General features: G+C 36.7%; 1 protein-coding gene across 1 annotated transcript in view; it reads left to right on the top strand.

Annotated features, from left to right (window-relative positions):
* LOC149163897 (apyrase 2-like) overlaps positions 1–14315 on the top strand; it is a 365837-nt gene that overhangs the window by 195393 nt on the left and 156129 nt on the right. The window lies entirely within an intron of this gene.

The following is a 14315-nucleotide window of genomic DNA, read 5'->3' as shown; positions in this document are numbered from 1 at the left end:
AGTGGAACTTGACATGATGATGACAACCCTCTGAATGATGGTAGACTCAGCTGAATAGTGACATGGACTGACATTTGGACAACTTTGAAAGGAGTAAAAGCAAACCCTAGGCCTAACACCTAGTGACCAAATTTTGCTTGAAGACTCACTGAAATGACAAAATTTGACCTTGACACCTTAAAATTACTTTGTAAGAGCATGTTTGATCACTCGAGGAAGGTTGCAAAGACTGACACTAACAGTGCCCATGACATGAAACGACATTCTAACACACGATGGAGCCCCATGGCTCTTAACACTATCCTTGAGAGTGTCAATATGATCATCTAATGGGCTTGTGCCCCAATTAAGTTTCCCAACCCATGATGAATCCACCTGCCAATTACTTATAAGATCTAATGCGCTTCCTCAACATAAGGTACAATAATTCATTATTGCATCTAAATGAACCAAGCTTGTAAATCAAGGGCACATTGAGACTTCATAGTGGCATTCCCTGTCAAATTCAGGGTTTTAAGCTTGTAATAGCATTACCTCCCTAGGTAGGAGTGGCTAATAAACAACCCTATTAGGTGTTACCAACCCCTAAGGGGAAATAAAGGTCCAAGGTACATCCTTTAATTGATATGGGTTATGTGAATAATGATGAGATGGATGGGGACATATGGATCTCAAAGCCAAGTGCCATGGGTTCAAGGATGGTAATGATGGGGTATGCCAACACATTTGGGTGTATAGATGTAGGAGGGAGAAATTATTGATACATGAGTTACCCCGACCTTTGTTTTTCCACCCTTCTTCATTAGCCTTTTTCCTTTTCTTGATTTTCCTTGGTATTACTGCTCGAGGCTCCAGGAGATGATATCATGTTGTGAGAGATATGTAACAACTATTACCCCCTTAAGGGACGGGGCGTGGGGGGAAGTTCATTGCCCACCAGGGGTTGGGAGGTGCATGGGTTCTTTTAATTATGTAGGGGCACTCATGGGCCCTAGGAACCAGGGTGATAGTCATGATGAAGGGGTACAACTCATGTTTGGTTTTTTCCCACATGTTTGGTAGAGCTCAAGTTTGGTTTGCATTTTATGATATTATTTTCTTTTGTTTCTTGCTTGTAGCCATGATAGGATTTTAACATTATTTTAGGTGCATCGACCTCTGGGGAACAATTCCATCCCCGACCTAGACATGTGGATAAGGGAAGGGGGCACACTAGTTCCTTGTGGACCTAGTGGTCATGTGGACCTAGAGAGGGAAGATGGTGAAATAGGCTTGTAATGTGCTAGGGGAGTGAAAAATATGAGATGGGAAAAAGGGTCTGTGCTACCAAAATTAGGGTTTCCCAAGTAGTTTCCTTCTTGAAGACATAGGCCAATAGGGGAGATCCCATGGGATTAGGATTGAGGATTAACCCCCCATTTAAGGTGAGGGAACAAAACTATAGTTGAAGTTCTTCCTTCTTCCAAGTCACCCAATAATACATCCAAAATATGCCCAAGGAAAAAGCAAGCATAAGCACTCATTTTCACAATGAAAAACATACATTTAGGATTGGATTACCAACCTTTAAACATACGCTCTTGACAGTTGGGAAAGGGGACATATGACTGGATCAGAGAGTAGAGATGAAATGGCGAAATACATCGGCTACACTGGTGGCTATGAGGGGTTTTTGGCTTTCGGCTGAAGATATGTCTAGGAGATAAAATTCCTGTGGGGTCACCCACTTTTGGTGGGTAACAAATACTATGGGACAAAACCATTATTAAGTCTAAATCATGGATCGATTTAAATTTGAGTAGAAAGAAAATATAAATATATGGTCAAGTAAATCGAATAGTAGGATTGTAGGTGTGAATGTGCCAACATGAGAGCGTGAGAGAGGCAACAAATGTGTATGCTGAGGGACAACATATGTAAATATTGACGAGAAACATATTTGTATGTGTGAGAGGAAGACAACAAGTGTAACAACAAATGTGAATGCTAAGGGAAAACATTTGTGAGTATGTGAGATAAAAAATATGAATGTTAAGGAGTAGATTGAAAGTGTTATTACTTATTAGGGACAAGAGAAAAATCAGAACAGAAAGTTGAAGTGTCCAGATTAGATTGCAAAGAGCCGAGGTAAATTTGCAAAGAGCTAAGGTGTTAAAGTTAGATTGTAGAGAGTTGGTGTTGAGATAAGATTACAATGTTTAGACTAGAAAGTTTATTGGATCATAAAAAAAAAAAAATTCAAATATAAAAATGGGATTAGTGTCTCCTACAAGTGGGTGCTTGCAAACAATGTAATAGTAGGTTGGTGCCTACATTCATATCAAAAGAAGAAGTTGTTTTGTTTTTTTCTCCCGGATGGGTTTCCATGTTAAATCTATTGTGGTATGTGTTCTAATTTGACTCTGTATGGTATTTATCTCCTAATTTAACTTGTGAAACATATTTAATAATGAAGGTGAAGTGTTAAATAATGCAAATAATTATGAATATTGATTCACTCCCCCACCCCCTTAGTATTCAAAAATTGGTATAAGAGCGAATTACTTTAGTGACATCCTAATAACTGTGAGGTATATTTGGGAAGAACACATGGACCTAAACAGGGATATATTATTTCTTGTTGAGGAAACTGAAGTCAACTAGAAAGAGAAATCATATGCAAAAGAAGAGAAATCCATCTCATGAATATCTAGAAAGGGAAAAGGTAAGCTATCGTTATGTCATGATTGTCATAAAGTAGGTATAGATATGTTATTGGTGTAGTTTTGTATATGGGCTAGATACAATGTGCACTCAATGGATGTATCCGAGAGTCTAGACATCCAGGAAAGATTTCCCTTATGCATACTTGTGGAGGTGTCATATTAAAATAAACCTCAATAACTTGTGGGAAAGGAATTTAAAGCTAATATTTGGTGTGGGACTCATTTTGGGAGTCCAAGGGTGCAGAGCCGAATATGCTCACGAACCAAATTTCTCACAAAATCTAGGGTGGGGCCCTTTAGTGAAATTGGGGTGCTAGCCCAAATTACTTTGCAAATAGTGGATGCATTCAGGAATTCGAGGCATGTGGTGGTGAGCGCAAGGACATAATTCGAGGAAGCTGAGATGTGGGGCCAAGCTAATATGTCTTGTGGATAGACGATGATATCAATGTATCTGGGGATCTCGGGATCTGGGACGTTTGCCAAGTGCAAATTTCTTGTGCACCTGGATATCCCCTATGGTCGAATACAAAGGAAATTCATGTTTTGTGTGAGGAGTTGGGATGAGTGGAAACCAAAAGTAAATATGATGTGGAAATCGCCACAGAGGCACCAATCAGCCATGTAAGCACCATGTAGGTGTCAGAGTTGATGTGGCAAGGCCACGTGAGTCTCGTGTGCGTGCCATGTGGTAGCCCCTATTGACATGGTAGGAGTTAAATGTCCATTCTTTAAAAGGGCATAACTTTTGATCCAGGCATTAGATCGAGATAAAATTTATATCGCTAAAAAGATCCCAACAAGATGAATGCAATGGTGTTGTCCAAAGAGAATTCTAATAAATTTGGGAAAGAATAATTTTTGTAACCCCATTTCCATAATGAGACCATGGAGCTTGGTTTAGTTAAAAGTATCACCTTCTTTCAACTTGGAAAAATCCAAGGGGGTGGGACAGAGCATTACACAGTGGTGTCAGAGCATTCAAGTTCAATGCCTAGATTGGATGGGCTAAAGAATAGATGAAACTAAAAGCAAGGATTTTAAATCAGACCTTTGGAGATAAGATTTGGAGTTCTGTTATAAAGTATTAAGTTCCTAGGTTCAACATTGGATTGGATATTTTGAGACCATTTCCCCCATATAAAAAGGGGAAATTTTGAGCATTGTTCTCATTTGTTACCCAAAAGGAGAAACATTACGAAGAAACCATCTTGCTATCATATTTTTTTCAAATCTCAAGGGTGTGAGGCCACAAAATGAGATTCTGTCACCACTTGGTTAGAGCTCTTAACCTACTCTTTCATTTGATATGAATTTGTCCTTGGTTTAACCTGAAAATTAGGTGCTTGTGAGAATGAGCTTCAATGCTCTTTCATAGAGCAAAAGGGAGAGTTGTTGGAGGATTCAACACTCCCCTATAAAGGGAAGAAAGAATTTCAACTCTTCCTTAAGCCTCCAATAGAGTGTTGAAAATATTGTAGATCTAGCTCAGTAGAAGTAAGGGTTAGTTCTATATTTTGGTTTATGGATAGGCAATGATGTTTTCTATGTGTGTTTTGTAGGGTTTGCAAGATGATTGAGTGGAGGGAAAGAGCATATAAGGTTGATGATGTGGCTGCAATGGATGACCCATGGACACTGGTTTCTTTGCGAAATTGTGGTCTCCTCAAGTCCTTTGGGGCACATAAAATGAGGGGCTAACCAAGATTATTAGAGAGGATCATCTAATGGTAGGATCCCGTGGAGCAATGCTTTGAAGTATAGGGTGTCATGCTAAACATAACAGTAGAAGATATGTACTTTGTCAAGGGCCTTTTGAAGTGAGGGGCCCTTGTGTTAGTGTTTGTTACCCACAAAATGTGGGTGACCCCATAGGAGAATTTTTTCTCCTAGTTATCTCTTCAACTGGTAGATAGCAACCCCTGACAGCCACCTATGCAGTTGATATGTTGTGTCATTTGATCTCTACTCCATGCATTAGTCATATGTCCCCTTACCCATATGTCGAGAGCATATGTTAGAAGGTGGGAAATCTAACCTAAAGGGTATATTTTTCATTGTGCAAACAGGTGCTTATGCTCATTTTTCTTGGGCATTTTGGGCATGGATTATTGGGTGACTTGGAAGGAGGGGAATTGACCATGGTTTTGTTACCTCACCTTAAATGGGGGGTTAATCTTCAATTCTAGTCATGTGGGATATCCTTTATTGGCCTATGGCTTTAGGAAGGGAACTACTTGGGAAACCTCGATTTTGGTAGTGTGGTTCCATTTTATTGTTCCACATATTTCACTCCCATCCGCACATCACAAGCCCTATTTCATCATTTTCCTCTTGTTGTACCTTAAGGAACCAGTTCCTGGCTGTGGAGAAATTGTGCTTAAGACATTAATGATTATTATTTGTTGTCACTTATTTGTCACTTTATTGTTTGTTGTGTTCTCAAATGAAGGACCTGGAAAACTTGGTCTTTAGCCCTTAATACATGTATGACCAGAACATCTCAGAATGCCATTTGTTGCTAGATATAAATGATGAATGAAGAAAGCTTGAAGGAGAAGTTAAAGATAATATGCTGCTTAACACAGAACCTACTATCCATCACTTAGAAGAATTATGAAAATGAGAACTGAATCATAGACAATATGCTGCTTAACACAGAAACTACTATCTGCAACCCTTGGAGAAGTTAAAGATAATATGCTGCCTTACACAGAAACTATTATCTATAACTTAGAAAGGAAGGTGAAAACTTCAAGTATAGGAGCGCTCTTTTAAGGAATTTTAACTTTATCTACATAAGCAAATAAAGACCTGCAGCTTCATTACTATACTTGAAAGAAGAAAACATAAGATGACACATGACAGAGAAGGTTACAAAATTATACCCAAAAATTCATGGAAACTTCTGATTCTTTCATTAATCAACAGTTATATTAGGAATACAGTGGCCTAGTCTTCGGGTTCTCCAAAATTCCAACAACCGCTTGTTTGTAAATTTTCCTCTTATACATTTGTGAAACAATTGCTGATCTCTGAAACTGTTAAACTACTAAACTGTTTCCCTAACTATCTGAATTAAAAACTATTATAGGATTTTACAGAGGGTAAAAGACACCTCAAAGAACATGAAATATAGGAACATAACTGAATTTAGAAGAGGACGATAATTGTTGGCTTGCTCTGTTAATCCACTACCGATTTCCTCTGTATATGCCTAAATAATGATTAATCCATTTTAGTCATGATAAACTATGTTAGCCGTGTGTTAATCTAGGCTTACGTATGTATCAGGCATTTTGATTGGCCAAAATACAAAGGAAACTGCACCAATTGCCTTCTTCTTCAGATTCGGCTCTAATACTGATTTTCCCTCTATACAACGAAATTAACGCAAACCTTTGGTTTACTGTGGAACTCAAAAAGAATTAAATCTATTGCATAAACCCATTGGTTCCGCCTTTTCAGCACTCCGTTGACTTCCCATTGCAAATCACAATCGGTCCTTTCCAGTGGTGTATTAACCCAATCCTTTACAAACTACATGACTGTGGACCCGCCGGAGTTATAAAACGTGATATATAACAATATCGGGTCTGAAATCCCATCGCATATCGCAATCGATGAATGAACTAATCACATATGCATTTGGCACTTTATGGACCCGCCAGAATTATAAAGCATGATATATATGCTTTCGGGTCTGGCCATCGCAATCACTATCGGTGGAACCAACATCTATAGCCCTGCGATGTGGCAGACTCGTCGGGACTTTACGATATAATATATATATATATATGTTTCAGGTCCGAATTTACCATCGCTTATTGCAATCGACACTTTCAATTGTTATATTAATATAAACCTTTACAATCCATGATAGGATGGATGCACCAAAATAATTAAACATAATACATATGTAACATCGGGTCCGACCTATCGCATATCGCAATCGGCGAAACTCAAACTATATATATATCTATATATATATATATATATATATATATATATATATATATATATATATATATATATATCTATATATATATATATATATATATAAGGCGCTCTATTATACTGCGGACCTGCCAAAACTTTAAAACATAATATATATGTGTTTCAGGTCCGGCCTATTCAACACTTATTTCTATTATAATCCTTTATAATATAAATACATATAAAAATGCGTAACCATACCTTTTTCCGCCTTTTCCAAAGCCTTTGCACAATTTTCAAGATACGCCTTTATCACAATCGGCGATCAGTGATTCCTGTGGTAATAATATAACTGCCCGCTGCATCTTTGCAATTGCGATTTAATTGCATCGCTAACATATATATATATATATATATATATATATATACATATATATATATATATATACATATATATATATATATATACATATATATATATATATATATATACATATATATATATATATACATATATATATATATATATACATATATATATACATATATATACATATATATATATATATATATATATATATAGCTTAACTGTGTGAAAATTTGTATAGTGAACCCACACCAATATCTGCAGTGATAAGATGCTTGTGCTTTGATAGAAAAATATTGAGAATCGTAGATCAGTAGCCTTAGTTGGGCATGGAGTCCAAAACTGTGAAAACCCTGAAATTTGACAAACTAAAATTTAACATTCCTGAAGTCTGAAACCTCTGCAAACCAGTTGGAAAGTCACCCTTATTCATCAACTAAGATTAAACTGAAGAACTGCAACTGGAAACCAAATGCTCAACACCTGAGCTTATTTATGTACAAGTTCCTACATATGTACATGATTGATCTCCATCAGGTGAAGTCAATCTTCCAATGGTACCAGGTTAGCATTTGAGTGCTTAATCTAGAACCATTCCACCAGTGAATCTTGAAAAAACAATTCATTCTGAGTTTCTCCTGAGTTCCAATGTTGTGATCCTAAATGTGTTCATCCTATGAAACCTTCTCTGAGTCAACAACCACATCATTGGAATTAAAAATCCTTTCAAGAGGAACAAGTCCCTTTGGCAGAATATTATCTTTCAATTGAAAGATCTTCTGATTTGATATTGAATCTTTTAAATCACTGACTTCTACAATTTTTGTTGTTTCTTCTTCATCCTGATCAATTTCTGTGCCCTGAAACTCATTTCTATATGCCCTAAGCCTAGAGTGCTTTGTTTGGCAGTGATCTTTTATTTGCTTAATAATCAACTCCGAATCTCCAAAAGCAGAAAGTGACTTAACTCCCATCTGTTTAGCTCCAGGTGCAATTAGAAGAAAACCAACACCTGTTCCTTCCTTGGAATAAGCTCCATCAAAGAAGCATTTCCACACTCCTTCAGTTTGCAGCTCTATAATTACATTGGTTGAAGTAAGCTGCTTCTGATTCTCTTCAACCAACTCTGCATTATCATGCAGTGTGAAACAAGCAAAGTCATCCTTCTCCTAGCTATATACAGGTGAATTACTTGCTCCATTTTTTGTAATTGTTTTTACAAACCTAGTTTCTTTGTACAATCTCCTCTCTTCCCCACCAAAAATCGGTATAACGACATATGTAAAATCCAGTTTCAAAACACCACCCAATTTAGCCCCCCAAGACCTAGATAGAAGCATTCCAAATCTAACAGGGATATCTACTACTACTACATCCATGACCAAGCTTCTAGCAGGAATTTGGGCTAGTGACACTGCTCGATCCTTAATAACCCCCAAACACTTGACTTTGTTTGAATCAAAAGAATACAAGTCCCTATAAGGTTTGGTCACTTGTAGATTTAGTTGCTTCATCACTGACAAAGGCATAAGATTATGTGAAGCTACCGAATCAAACATACAATTTTCCAACTCCTTAGTAAGACTAAACAAGTGACCCTGTTTAGCAGTCCTTTCATTCTCATCTTCACTTTTCTTCATCACTGGGATTACTTGAGGAATTGAGACAAGTTTCTCCAAAGGAATTTTTTCAATTTGATCTTGAGAAGACTCACCTTGAAGTATCTATGTCTTGCCATTTGCATTCTGTTGCTGCTTTCCTTTATTCACTTGTTTTGCAGACTGAGATTCTTGTGGAGTCGCCTTTGGTGAAGAAGTTGAAACTTGCTGATCACTTTCATTTTCTTGATTTCTTGATCTTTTCCTCAATCTCAAGTCATACTTCTTATGTAGTTCAGCCTGCATAAAATCAGAAAATTGTTTCCAATATTCATCAATTTCATTTTTATCATGAATGGCATATGTTTCATCATATTCATATTCTTCTCCTTCGATACCAAGTTCATCTTCATCCACTGCATATAATGTAGAAATTTGATCTTCAGGATGCTCTTGTTTTTCAACAGGATCTGCTTCTATATATAATGGTGCTTGAATTTGATCTTGATCTTTTCTTTCCCTTTGCAAGATTTGCAAAGGTTGTCTTCTGTATTGGGGATTAAAGTTCTTATTATACTGTGTTTGCTTCTAAAAATTCTTATTTTCTAACTCTAATTTATTTACCTTATCTGGCAAAGTTTTAAACATATCCTCCAATGCTTGACTTTGAGAGGATTTTATCTTTGCCTTTCCCTTGTCTTGGGTAGGCTATGTCTCTGGTGCTTTTCCTACAGCCACCAGATTTTCTTCTATCTCTAATGCATCTGTTTGGATCTGATCAAGGGTTGGAGCTCTTCTTTCCCTTAATGTGAATCTAAAATTTGATTCAAAAGCCCCTACAAAAGTTATTTTTGCACTAGCAAGAGGAGGCTTAATCTCCACTGGAAGACTATTGTACAATTTATTAAATCTTCTGACAAATTCGGCCATAGTTTCATCAGACTTCTTCTTTATAGCATTAAACTTTGTTAATGAATACCCATGGTCTCTTTTTTCTCCCCATTTCTGGATGAATAAACTTTCCATCTCTTCCCAAGAAGGAATAGAATTATTAGGAAGTCCTTTGAACCATTTCCTTGCTTCTCCATCCAAGGACTGAACAAAAAGTCTTAGAATAACATCTAAATGTTCAACGTTTAGGCTATTTGCAAAATTGCAAAATACTGATACATGATTCTCTGCTACTTGTTCATCTTCCCCTGTAAAACGAGGAAGAGTTGTGAGGTAATCCTGTGGCATTTGATTAAACGGTTGTGGCAGTTGAAGGGGTGCATACCTATTCATCAAGAATGCAGGTACTGCCATGTTTATTGAACCTTGATTACCAACAGATGTGGAACTTGACTTAGAAGTAAATGGAGTGTGCAGAGGTGGTAATGTGGATATTGGTTCAGGTTGAATAATTATAGCAGGTAAATGAAAAGTAATGGACTCTAAAGATTTCTCTTGACAGTTAGGTTCCTGAAATGAAGATGATGAAAAAGATGACTCTTTATCAGATGAATGTTCAGATAAGTTACCTCCTGATGCAAACAATGTAGGGATGGGTGTAATTGGGATCTTAGACTTTCCAGCCCTCATAGAAACTAGATTTTCAGGATCTGAAAGAGCTTGAACCTTCTATTGTGAAGTGTTTGATCTTGTATGGGGTATCCTTGAAGCCAGAGTTATTGCTTTGATTCAAAACAACCAAATATTTCCTCCTTACTGAACAACCAGAGGAAAATAGTGAAAACCCAGGGAAAAGTCTTCTTGTCTTCTCTCCCCGGCAGCGGCGCCAATTAATGTTGTACCTTAAGAAACAAATTTCTTGGCTGTGGAGAAATTGTGCTTAAGACATTAATGATTATTGTTTGTTGTCACTTATTTGTCACTTTATTATTTGTTGTGTTCTCAAATGAAGGACCTGGAAAACTTGGTCTTTAGCCCTTAATACATGTATGACCAGAACATCTCAGAATGCAATTTGTTGCTAGATAGAAATGATGAATGAAGAAAGCTTGAAGGAGAAGTTAAAGATAATATGCTGCTTAACATAGAACCTTATCTGTCACTTAGAAGAATTACGAAAATGAGAACTGAATCATAGCTAATATGCTGCTTAACACAGAAACTACTATCTGCGACCCTTGGAGAAGTTAAAGATAATATGCTGCCTTACACAGAAACTATTATCTATAACTTAGAAATGAAGGTGAAAACTTCAAGTATAGGAGCGCTCTTTTAAGGAATTTTAACTTTATCTACATAAGCAAATAAAGACTTGCAGCTTCATTACTATACTTGAAAGAAGAAAACATAATATGACACATGACAGAAAAGGTTACAAAATTATACCCAAAAATTCATGGAAACTTCTATTTCTTTCATTAATCAACAGTTATATCAAGAATACAGTGGCCTAGTCTCCGGATTCTCCAAAATTCCAACAACCCCTTGTTTGTAAATTTTCCTCCTTTTATACATTTGTGAAATAGTTGTTGATCTCTTAAACTATCAAACTACTAAACTGTTTCCCTAACTATCTGAATTAAAAACTATTATAGGATTTTACAGAGGGTAAAATACACCTCAAAGAACATGAAATAACAGGAACATAATTGAATTTAGAGGAGGACAATAACTGCTGGCTTGCTCTGTTAATCCGCTACTGAGTTCCTTTGTATATGCCTAAATAATGATTAATCCATTTTAGTCGTGATAAACTGTGTTAGCCGTGCGTAAATCTAGGCTTACGTATGTATCAGGCGTTTTGATTGGCCAAAATACAAAGGAAACCACACCAATTTCCTTCTTCTTCAGATTCGACTCTAATACTGATTTTCCCTTTATACAATGAAATTAACGCAAACCTTTGGTTTACCGCGGAACTCAAAAAGAATTAAATCTGTTGCATAAACCCATCAGTTTTGCATTTTCAACGCTTCATTGACTTCCCATTGCAAATCACAATCGGCCCTTTCCAGTGGTGTATTAACCCAATCCTTTACAAACTACATGACTGTGGACCCGCCAGAGTTATAAAACATGATATATAATAATATCGGGTTCGAAATCCCATCGCATATCGCAATCGGCGAATGAACTAATCACATATGCATTCGGTGCTTTACGGACCCGCCAGAATTATAAAGCACAATATATATGCTTTTGGGTCTGGCCATCGCAATCGCTATCGGCGAAACCAACATCTATAGCCCTGCGGTGTGGCAGACCCGCCGGGACTTTACAATATAATATATATATGTTTCAGGTCCGGCTTTACCATCGCTTATTGCAATCAATGCTTTCAATTGTTATATTAATATAAACCTTTACAATCCATGATAGGACGGATGCGCCAGAAGAATTAAACATAATACATATGTAACATCGGGTCCGGCCTATCGCATATCGCAATCGGCGGAACTCAACCTATATATATAAGGCACTCTGTTATACTGCGGACCCACCGAAACTTTAAAACATAATATATATGTGTTTCGGGTCCGGCCTGTTCAACGCTTATTTCTATTATAATCCTTTATAATAGAAATACATATAAAAATGCATAACCATACCTTTTTCCGCCTTTTCCAAAGCCTTTGCACAGTTTTCAAGATATGCCTTTATCGCAATCGGCGATCGGTGATTCCTGTGGTAATAATATAACTGCCCACTGCATCTTTGCGATTGTGATTTAATCGCATCGCTAACATACATACATACATACATACATACATATATATATATATATATATATCTCTCTCTCTCTCTCTCTCTCTCTCTCTCTATATATATATATATATATATATATATATTGGTTATGGCTCCATAAACCATTTATAATATGATTTAACTTGATCACATGGGCCAATTATTTTACACTTGTTTCTTTTGTGTTTTGATTCCGATATGCAATTTATTACATCTCCCTCCTGCCTTATCTTTTTAAAGATATTTTCAAGTGATTTTTGAATGAAACATGAATATTAAGGGCAACAAAAAATACATGTTACAACACCTCCTTTGGTGTGACATCCCTTTGTTAATACTTTTCTCTTGTAAATAATTTTAACTATTTTAAAATGGTTGAGAGAAGGACACTTTTTCCATTGCTTGAGGCAATAATTTGCTTCAGGGAATGTTTGTTTTAAATATCAGTCTTGGTTGGTTGAGTGGGATGACTATGTAATAAGTTTAATTGAAGAAATAAGGATAGGTCCAGGTGTCCTTTAGTTCTAACCACAAGCAATACCATGACGACAAATTGAAGGCAACATGGGTTGTGACATATAAGAGGTTGACCACTGTGCCATCATGGAAAAAGGAGGGGGAAATTATTCTGTTGGAAAAGAGGATGATTCTTCATGGAAGGATCAAAATTCATATAGGGCACTTGCTCATAGATGCATCGAGGTTATGTAGAGAGAAAGAGCTCTCTAAAAGTGTGTAGAAATAAGAAAAAGGTCCTCTGTGTATACCTTGGCTATGAGAAAAGGAAATTCCTTCAATATTAGAGGCGAGAACGTAGAATAGACAATAGAACAAAGTAGTTTGTTGTTGTTAAGCCTTGGAGAGTTTATAAACCAGTTGAAGAACCCCAGAGAGGTCTGTTGCACATAAGAATCACAGAGAGTAGAATCTTGCCTTAGGTGGATGAAGGCAGTATGGCCTGGTGGCATCTTGCTTGAACTTTTTTGTTGGTTAAAAGCCCTCAGAAGCACTCCACTTCAAGCTTTGGAATCTAGCTTGGGGGTGACAACTATGAGTAAGAACTGGTTATAACTTGTTTATGGTTGGGTGGAGAGTTAGACTCCTAAACTTAGTTGCCCAATAACGTTTGAGATAAGTGTTTCTTATGTTCTTTATTCACAATGAAAATATGTTTACATTTATGATTTGAAATGGCACCATTGTTGTATGAGACATGATATGTATTATTATTGTTTACATAATGTTGAAAATTGTAGCCATGGTCAGTTTTTTTATCAATGAAAATAAATGGAAGAAAAACAAACTTAAATTTGAATTTATTGCACCCACAAGTTTCAAGTCAGATTCCCCCTTTGATCAAGTCGGCTAGGCCCCTTTGAGGCACCTATTCAACCCCCTCTTGATGACTATATATAGGAGACACTTGCTACTCATTTGGGCACTCGATTTTGCTCAAGAGATCTATGTTCTAGGGAAGGAAGAAGAGAGTTTGTGTTGAAAATTGGGGTAGCTATGGGATGAATTTCCCATAGGAACCCAATTCCTCCATTGAAGTCCCTTCCTACATGTGATAATGAAATATTAATAACGTCTTTATAAAGCTGACTTCATATAATGAAGGAAATTTAAATTAGGCAAAGGAAATATTTCAAGGAGGGAAATATTTGAATTTTCAAATTCGACCACCCAATAGATCAAGTCGGCTCATACAAGGGATGTGACCATTCATAAGATGAAAACAACTATATATATACCCGTCAATTCTCATCCAACGAACTCAATCAATTTGGTGAAGATCTATGTGGTTTGTATAAGATACCCCAGGTTCGTATTGTTATGGTTCACTTTATGTTTCTTTATAGCTTGCTTGTATAAAATCTATGGCTCACATTGTTTCTTCTATTGCTCTCACATTTTCATCTGTGGCTTGAATTCCATAGTGCCTCATATTTATCCATGGCTCATTGACTCATTTTGTTTGCGTTAGGTCCCTATACTACTAGCATAACCCGT

Source organism: Pinus tabuliformis, chromosome 5_1 (assembly GCF_031772625.1).
Source record: "Pinus tabuliformis cultivar Carrire ecotype Pingquan chromosome 5_1, CPIR1, whole genome shotgun sequence".
Taxonomy (NCBI): Eukaryota; Viridiplantae; Streptophyta; class Pinopsida; order Pinales; family Pinaceae; genus Pinus; species Pinus tabuliformis.
Note: the sequence above shows the minus strand (reverse complement) of the source record. Positions and strands in the feature narration are given on the sequence as shown.